The 9,300-nt window shown below is 43.2% G+C and overlaps 1 protein-coding gene across 4 annotated transcripts in view; it reads left to right on the top strand.

Moving 5' to 3' along the window:
* DCUN1D3 (defective in cullin neddylation 1 domain containing 3) overlaps positions 1-9,300 on the top strand; it is a 45,611-nt gene that overhangs the window by 1,793 nt on the left and 34,518 nt on the right. For 3 of the 4 annotated variants that reach the window (XM_037989779.2, XM_037989781.2, XM_037989780.2), the window contains exon 2: positions 2,227-2,300. The exons of the other annotated variant lie outside the window; for it this stretch is intronic. The gene's annotated coding sequence lies outside the window, so the exon portion shown is untranslated. The remainder of the gene's footprint in view (positions 1-2,226; positions 2,301-9,300) is intronic. 4 annotated transcript variants of the gene reach the window in all.

Here is a 9,300-nt window from a genome sequence, read left to right as displayed (position 1 = left end):
GACCAGTAACAGCGTGTTTAGATGTTTCACAAAAATACAACAGAAGAATGACTACTGTTCTCACTTTGACTGATTTGGAACCTAGTTTACCATTGAATAAAAAGTTCATTAATTCAACAACATTTATTGACTCCTAAGTGCCAGCCAGTGTTTGAGGCACTGAGTGTACGCAGGTGAACACAAGCAAAAGGTTCACCTTTTCATGGAGCTTACATCAGAGCGGGAGCTGGGGACAGAGAGAGACATAATATATACCCCAGTAAACCAGATTTTGATTAAGCGCTGAAGAAAATAAAGAGTGATGTGATTGAAAGTGTCTTAACTGTAGATGCAGTCAAAGAGGACCTTTCTGAGGAGGTGACACTTAAGTTGAGCTTTAAGTATAAATAAGGAGCCAGCCATCCAGAGATGAGGGGAAGATCCTTCCAGGTTCAGGGAACAGCTGGTGCAGAAACTGGCTGGAATGCGTTTATCAAGTTCCAGGGAATGGGAAGAAAGGGTCAGGGTAGGTGGGAGGTAGTGGAAAGAGGATGGGTTGGGTGAGTAATAGCCAGAGCTTAGTGACCACAGGGGAGAGTTGGCGATAAGGTGAGAGAGGTGGATGTGGGGCTCAGAATAGGTAGGCAAACAAATTAAGAGCAAGAAGGAGTAGGAAGTAGAAAATGATGCTGCTTATTGATTAATTCTATTGCCTTAACTAGGGTCTTATCAGTTACTGTTTTTGCAGGTACTGTTGGACTGTCATATTAAAGTCACTCTGCTGAGTGGGAGAGGAAGAGGCAGTGGTCACCTGGGTCTTTTCTGGCAAATAAATCTCAAGCTGAGTGTTCAGATTTTCAGCAGGATGTTCAGTTGAGGGCCCACCTCTTTCCTTATTTTGGCTTATATGCTACTATTTAAAACTGCATAATAAGTTCTCTGAATGTGTTCTAGTGTACGAATCCTCCTTTGTTTCCAGCTCTGCCTGAATTTAAGGATTGGGCAAGTGTTAATAATATACCCTTGTCCATCTACCAAGATGACCATCAGGATCTAAGTTTCAAGTTGTCTTTTGTAGGGAGGCAGTTTATGTTGCAATAGTTGCACTCTTGTCTTGGCCTTCTGATGACTAATAACACTCAGCTGAGGTGTAGGTTGGTGCTAAAAGTTCACTCAGTGGATTACATTAGATAAATGACCATTGTGGGGCTCAATACCACTGTGTCAGCATCTTTGGGCTGGCATGTAACCAAGGGATGTAACCTACTTTTGCCTTCTGCTGGGGGCATTCATCTCTAATGGTGTGCTGCTTTTCAGCCTCACCTTGACCAGATTGTCCACTTGAGAGGCCCAATCAAGACTCCTTGATTTGGCCCTCTTGAGCCATGTCACACTGGGCCGAAACAGAATATGCTTTTTTCTACTTTTGAACCCCACAACAGTGACTAGTGTGTTCTTTGAGTGAATTGGCTCTTTGAGCCAGGCGGTTGAGAGACTTAAATGTTGCTTGGGCTATTTGTAGTAAACTCAGTATTAGAAATGCTAAATAAAACCTTTTAGTGTTTGGGGAAAACGAATCAGAATTTGAGGACTTGTCACCTGTTTTAGGTTCCAGTATTCTAGTGGCACCTGTAGAAGGATTATCGAAAACTTGAACAGAGCTTTCTGGGCAGTTCTGGGGGGAGTGAAGGGGACGAGGTAGATCCTGGTACTGAATTACTAATTCTGATTTGACTGCAAACAGAATGTCTTTTAGTTAGCAAGCAAATGACTAAAGTAAACAGCTAGGAACAGGCAAACAACTTCTACTCTTCATACTAGAGTATCTCAAAGGAATAGATAATTGGTAGTGAGATTTATTAACTTAATTATTTGGCTTTGGCCCAGGTTAAAGATTTTGGACTTAATTTATATGCTGTTGCTGGGTATAAAATGCTCTATCCCTTGGGTTACTAAGCTCTCTCCACTTCATTTTCATTTCAATGGTTTATTGTAACTGAAGTATGAAAATATCCTGTAGGCTGAAGTTTCATCAGCCAGTTTGGAGACTGGTGGCTCTTTTCTAATTTTTGAAAGGGGGCGGGTGGGTAGGAGGGGACTTGAACACAAGGAGAAGCCATTGACTCCTACATTGGCTACTAACTGTGTTTGGGGAAAGAATCCGAAAATTTAGGTAAATTGGATTTTCAGAGCTGAGCTGGCCTTTTAATTTAGGGTACCAGTAGATTTGTTTCTTACACTTTGCAGGCTTTTGGACAAACTCTTCTGAAAGGTGGGCAACCTAGAAAGCCAGTTGATGCCACTTGCTATTGGAGTTGTGGGTAAGTGGTTTTACATTGCATTACACGACTTAAAGGTGATCTGATTTTGCTACTGTTTTGGTATACTGATGCTCTTTGAATTACAGTGGGGTTACCTTTGATAACCCTATCGTAAGTTGAAAATATTGTAAGTAAAAAACGCATTTAATATACCTCACCTGCCGAACGTCATAGCCTAGCCTACCTTAAACATGCCAAGAACATTAACCTGCAGTTGGGCAAATGCATCTAACAAGCCTATTTTATAATGAAGTATTGAATATCTCATGTAATTTATTGAATAAATACTGGAAGTGAAAAACAGAATGGTTGTGTAAGTACTTGAAGTAGTCTGGGACTGTCTCTATGTGCTGTAGTAAGGAGATTTAATTGTGCACTATCTGCCGGTTGTTTTGAGGTGAAGAAGTGGTAACTTAGATTGAAACAATGGTAATGACGTGGTGACTCCTGTTTTCCCGGGTCTTGATAACGTAAAATTATCTCTTTGTGTCTGTTTATAGATGTTGATACCAGTGAACCAGAATCGGTTCTCTCTAAATGTTGAGACTGTTCTGAAGCTCTTTGCACAATGGAGTCGGGTTAATTGAATTAGTGTCTTTCAGTTCAAATCTAGTTTCACTAGTTCTTATGTCCATTTTTCTAGATGATGGTGAATCCTATTCTTTTGGGTGTCGGGAAGAGATTACCACAGAACTTGACTGTTTAATTAGTGAATAATTATAAACTAGAGCTGAACATATCTACATCCCCTTGGTATCCTGGGGGATTAATTTTGGACCCCTTGGATACCAAATTTCTCAGATGATCAAGACTCTTATATAAAGTGGGTCGTATATGGGAAGGTGCAGGGAGTGGTGGCGGTGATGCACATCTGTAGTCCCAGCGACTTAGGAGGCATTTCCAGATTACTTATTATACCTAATACAGGTTGGGTGTGATGGCTCATTCCTGTAATCCCAGCACGTTAGGAGGCTACTACAAATACCTGCCCCCTTTTTTTTTCATTATGTGGGAGAATTGCTTGGAGACCAGGAGTTCAAGTCCAGCCTATGCAACGTTTCAGGCCCTATCTCTACAAAAAATTTAAGAAACTTAGCCAGGCAAGGTGATGCGTGCCTGTAGTCCCAGCTACTGGGGTGACTAAGGCAGGAGAATTGCTTGAACCCAGGAAGTGGAGGCTGTAGTGAGCCATGATGGAGCTGCTGCCCCCCGACCTAGGTGACAGAGCAAGACTCCATCTCAAAAACAACAGCCAAATACAATGTAAGTGGTATGTAAATAGTTGCTGTACTGTATTTTTAAAAATTCATATTATTTTTTATTATTGTGTTGTTGTTATGTATTTTTTCCAATTATTTTTGACCCATGGTTGGTCAAATCTGCCGATGTAGAACTTGTTGATACAGATGGCCAATTGCACTGAAAATGAGAGAAAAGGTTGGAAGTGGCTCAAACTCTTATTCTTTGAAGTTGTGATATGTTGAAAGAAGAGAATGGCAGATAGGGAAATCATTCTCTTTAGGATGTATGCAAATGAGACCTTCTTTAAATACCATACATTAGAATAGGGAATCTTAGTCAATCAGTCTTGAGGTAGTGATTAGCTCTTGTGGCAAAATAAGTCACCTGTGCCCAGTGCCTGGATACCAGCCTGGTTGCATGCAGAGGCAGACATGTCGATGACTCCTCTTACCTTCCTGAGGGCTTGACCTTGTTCAAGAGTGTCCTTTGAACTATACTATGTTGTTGAATTGCCACACAGAAGCTTGGATTGCATAGTGTTGGGAAGCATCATCCCTGATCCTTTTGTGCCCTGCTCTGCTGGAGGGCTCAACCGCAAGACCTGGTGACTAGAAATAATTCTGTCACTTGGGCCTGCAGATTCACACCAGGTCTGATGAATGACTAAGGATCTCGGATAGCAGCAGTGTGTAGTGTGGGACTCTTCATTTTTGAGACTGCTTAGCATCTCGGAGCCACTGCCCCTCTTTCTGCCTGTTGGTCCAAGAGAAAGTGTTGTAAAAACCTGCCCCTTTTTTATCTATTATGTATTCATTTATTTTTTGAGACAGAGTCTCTCTGTGGCCCAGGCTGGAATGCAGTGGCACGATCAAGGCTCACGGCAGCCTTGACCTCCCAGGCTCAAGCGATCCTCCTCTCTCAGCCCTCCTGAGTAGCTGGGACTACAGGCCTGCACCACCACGCACCACTAATTTATTGTATTTTTAATAGAGATGGGATTTTGCTGTGTTGCCCAGGCTGGTCTTGAACTCCTCACCTCAAGTGATCTGCCCGCCTCGGCCTCCCAAAGTGCTGAGATTACAGGCGTGAGCCACCACACCTGGCCTGCCCCTTTATTTTAGTAGCAGATTGTTTCCACACAAGCAGCAGAGTTGGGTGACAGCTTTTAGTTGTCTATCATTCATGATGAGTTTGAACTCTATGCAGTGTTTGCTTAGAGTGGATTAGTATGTGTCCTTTAATTTTGATTCTGAACGAGTCTCAAGTCATAGCTTTACTACATTGAATTCTGTTAATTCCTCTTCCTGAAGTTTAGGAAAAGTAGGAAAAAGTCAAACCCTTGCAGAATCCTAGCATATCTGGTGTTTATTTCAAGCTGGGCTTGGAGGAGCCCTCTCCAGCCATCGTTGAAGTGTGCTTGTGGCAGGGATGAGGGGGTTTTGCTGTTTTCCTTCTGTTTCATGTTACTACTTCAGTCTGTGAAAAGTAACTGTAATATTCTGTTATGGTGGGCTACCCTATAAGATTCTAGTTGAATAAAATGTTCTGAGGCTGAAAACAGGTTGAAACGTGGTGATTTTTAGTGGGAAAACAGAAATCAAGAAAAATGAGTAGGCCGGGCGTGGTAGTGCACTGCATGCCTGTAATCCCAGTACTTTGGGAGGCTGAAACGGGAGAATCTCTTGAGCCCAGGAGTTTGAGACCAGTCTGGGCAACACAGTGAGACCCCATTTTACAAGAAATAAGAAAAAGGAGCTGGGCATGGTGGTGTGCACCTGTAGTGTCAGCTGCTCGGGAGGCTGAGGCAGAAGGATTGCTTGAGCCAGAAAGGTCTGGCTGCGGTGAGCTGAGATCGCACCACTGCACTCTAGCCTTGGTGACAGAGTGAGACCCTGTCTCATTTAAAGAAAAAAAAAAAGATGAGTAAATGCTTAAAGTCACAGAGCAAGCTCTAGGCAGCAGCAGGGCTAGAATCAGGCCTTCTCTGCACTAATTCTTGTTCTCTCTGTTGCACTGTATCTCTCAAACAAGTCGGTGTAGGCACCCGATAAAGTTGAGTTTAATTGAATCCTTGGTGTTTGGACTCTGTATTCTTGGGTTCTGTACTCAAACATTTTGTCACAAACTCTTCATCTTTCAGAGAAGACTCCTTATAGTGAAGCATATGTGAAGCGAAGTTATTAATGGGTAATGGGGTGGGAGTCTCCTTAGTTTTAGTAGTGGTTGTGGATACTTAATAGAGAGTTGGCTTTTTTTCTTCAGAATAGTTCTGAAAGTGACCATATTACATTCAAATAGGAGTTGAGACATTATTCCTGTAAGTTTTCTTTTTTCCCCCAAACCAAACCCCAAAATGGCCAGTGCACTGTAAGTTTTTCAGATAAGCAAGTGGGCCTGCTCTCAAACACCTGTGCAAAGTGCTGAACCAGACTTCAGTTTCCTGTGACCTGCCCTGGAATCTGAGGAGGAAAATCCAGGTGGATCCATGGACAGAACAGCTTTTGAACAGCTCTGTGGAAATAACCAACATGGACATGCATTCCTTATTTTTTTTAAATATCTGTAAAGCAAATTGGCTTTCAGTTAAATAGTTGCTTTGTGTCTACTTAATGACTTGCCTAGTAAGTGCTCTTTAAACAGGAGGGGGAGGTGAATAATACCCTTACAGTGAGGGTGCCGGGACTCTAGCAGTGTGGGTCCTACAAGCCGGCATCCAGGGACACACTGAAGTCTCCAGCCCTTTGAGGAGGTGTTTTTCCCAGTTATGACATTTTCTTCCTTCTCAGTAAGTGGAATTAGAGAGTGAGGAGTGATAGAGTGAATGCTCTGTGTCTACTTTTGAGAATGTTGTCAGGTTCTTTTTCTCTTAGAAATGTAGTTGTTTTTTTGATATAGTCACTTGTTCAGTCATTTACTCAAAACAATTGGTGTATCTCATGCCCATGGTGAGGAGCATTCTGCTTGAGAATTTCCTAACTTTTTATGAAAGATAAAAGCCGAAAGACTTCCAGAGAATTAAGATGGGAGGTTCAGTGGTCGGAGATGAGCTTGTGTAGGGTAGCTGGCCTTATGAGAGGGCACAGTGGCTGGTGGTATTGTGGACTGGGGAGAAATGCCCATCAGTGGTCTAGCTGGGAGAGGGTGGAAAATACTAACAGCGTACTTACTGTGGACAGACGGTAGGGAAGGAGCAGGCTCACAAAATTGCCCAACTCCAGGGAACGCCATTCACAAGAAGGGGACAGGGTCCTCTGGAGCTGGCAGGTCTCTGACCACAAGTCCTCTCTTCCCCAACTGGAAAGGATATTTCTGCCTAAGAGGGATGAGTACAGGGACACAATGGCTGCTTTGGCCAAACTGGTCTCCAAGATGGACTAATCAGCCATAATCCGGAGTTATCCCTGTTCCCAGGTAGACTACTGATGGGCATTTCTCCTCTCTCCACACCCAGCCCACAATACCACCATCATCACCACCGTGCCCCCTTGAAGGCCAGCTACCCTACACGTACTCCTCTCTGACAACTTAACTTCCCATCTTGGAGACCGATCATCTTTACGGACTGCTGGCCAATTCCCTGCTCCCCGAGATCCCTGTCTCTTAGGGCTTTATTCTGACAAATCAGAAGTTGGTAAAGGAGGGATTGTAATTGTTTGTATCCGTTAGAGTGTGGGGTTAGAGAACCCTGGGTGGTGGCTCTTGACATTTAACAATGTTTGCTATCCAGACAGAACAGTTACATGTCAATTACTGAGGTAATTAATGATTCTCTTATGGGAACTGTAATGTGAAAAAACTACTAATTAAAGAAAATCGGCCGGGTGTGGTAGCTCACGCCAGTAATCCCAGCACTTTGGGAGGCCGAGGTGGGTGGATCACGAGGTCAGGAGTTCAAGACCAGCCTGGCCAAGATGGTGAAACCCCGTCTCTACTAAAAATACAAAAATTAGCTGGGCTTGGTGGCAGGCGCCTCTAATCCTAGCTATTCAGGAGGCTGAGGCAGGAGAATTGCTTGAACCCGGGTGGCAAGACATTGCAGTGAGCTGAGATCGCGCCACAGCAGTTCAGCCTGGGCGATAGAGTGACTCCATCTCAAAAAAAAAAAGAAAAAAAATCATTTTTTACTTCACATTTCTACAACATCCACATTCTCTTTGGCAGGCCAATTTAGTTTAGTCTTTCTCCTTTAAAAAAAAAAAAAAATTCAACCAGGTACTGTGATCTGTCCATAGGACCTGATTTCCTACTAGTGCCAGCCTGCAAGCGTGCTCTGAATTGGTGACAGGTGTAGATTTAATGAATAGATCAAGCAGAGACGTGGCTTCTGAGCATCAGAATGGTTAGTTTTAGTGTGAACCTCTTAATGAGGTTATTAATTATATCATTCCAGCAGTTCTTGGGCAGCAATTGAGTGTCCAGTAGTGCATTTCTGTTACTGTGTGTAGTTAGCACAGACCCCACCTGTTTATTTCATTTTTTGTTTTGAGAGACAGGGTCTCGTCCTGTCGCCCAGGCTGGAGTGCAGTGGTACTGTCGTAGCTCACTGTTATTTCAAACTCCGGGCCTCAAGTGATCTCCCCACCTCAGCCTCCCAAGTAGCTAGGACCAGAGGCACACGCCACCATGGCTGGCTAGTTAAAAAAAATTTTTTTTTGTGGAGATGGGGTCTTGTTGACCAGGCTGGTCTCAAATTCCTGCCTCAAGTGATCCTCTTGCCTTGGCCTCTCAAAGTGCTGGGATTACAGGTGTGGGCCCCTAGACCCTCACATCCCACATATTACTTACTCATTCTCTCAAAATTGCCCCACTTCAGATGCCAGCTGCAGGTATTGGATATTTCTACGTTACCTGAACTTCTGCCCAGCAGACTATAAATTTGGAGGTTCCCATGATTTCCCGTCCCAGGTTTGATAATTTGCTAGCATGAGTCACAGAGCTCAGGAAAGCATGATATTTAGGATTACAGTTTTGTTATAAAGGACTTATTTATAACTCAGGAACAGCTGAATGGAAGAGACGCATAGGGCAAGGTATGAATTGGGGGGTGCAGAGCTTCCATGCCCCTTCTGGTGTGCCACTCCTGGCTCATAAATGCATTTACCAATCCGGAAGCTCTCCCAGCCTCATTGTTTTGGAGTTCTGATTGAGGATTCATTACGTAGGCATGGTCATTGACCATTGGTGATTGAACTCTGTCTCTAGCTAGCCCTCCCCTCCCCAGAGCTCAGAAAGTAGGGCTTTGAAGTCTAATCATGTGCTTGGTCTTTCTGGCTTGGCTAGCCCTTCACTGGAAACTATAAGGGCCCATGTGAAATCACCTTGTTAGCATAAACTCTGGCATGTGGTCCAGAGGGCTCTTCATGAATAACAAAAGACAGTCAGAAAATTCCAAGGGTTTTAGGAGCTCTGGCAGGAACCAGGGACAAAGACTAAATATATTTTTCTTATACTCCATTAGTACTCCAGTTTTGTATCTTGTAAGTAGTAATGGAATAAGGGTACCTAAAGTTGATTTAACTGATAGTTAACAATTGGCATTTCTTGACACACCAGATACTGCAAATTGATTAGCTTTAGATTATAAGCAGCAAATTCCTCCTTCAATCAGTATGAAATGGCATTCCCAGAATATTCAGTGTTCTTGAACTTCAGAGGTGCATTAGGTCTATTCTTCCCTAATGCAAGAAACAAGCTTACTTTATAATACAGATTTCATGTTACTTTTTTTTTTTTTGAGACAGGGTCTCACTCAAGAAAC

The sequence above is a fragment of the Chlorocebus sabaeus genome, chromosome 5 (assembly GCF_047675955.1).
Source record: "Chlorocebus sabaeus isolate Y175 chromosome 5, mChlSab1.0.hap1, whole genome shotgun sequence".
NCBI lineage: Eukaryota > Metazoa > Chordata > Mammalia > Primates > Cercopithecidae > Chlorocebus > Chlorocebus sabaeus.
Note: the sequence above shows the minus strand (reverse complement) of the source record. Positions and strands in the feature narration are given on the sequence as shown.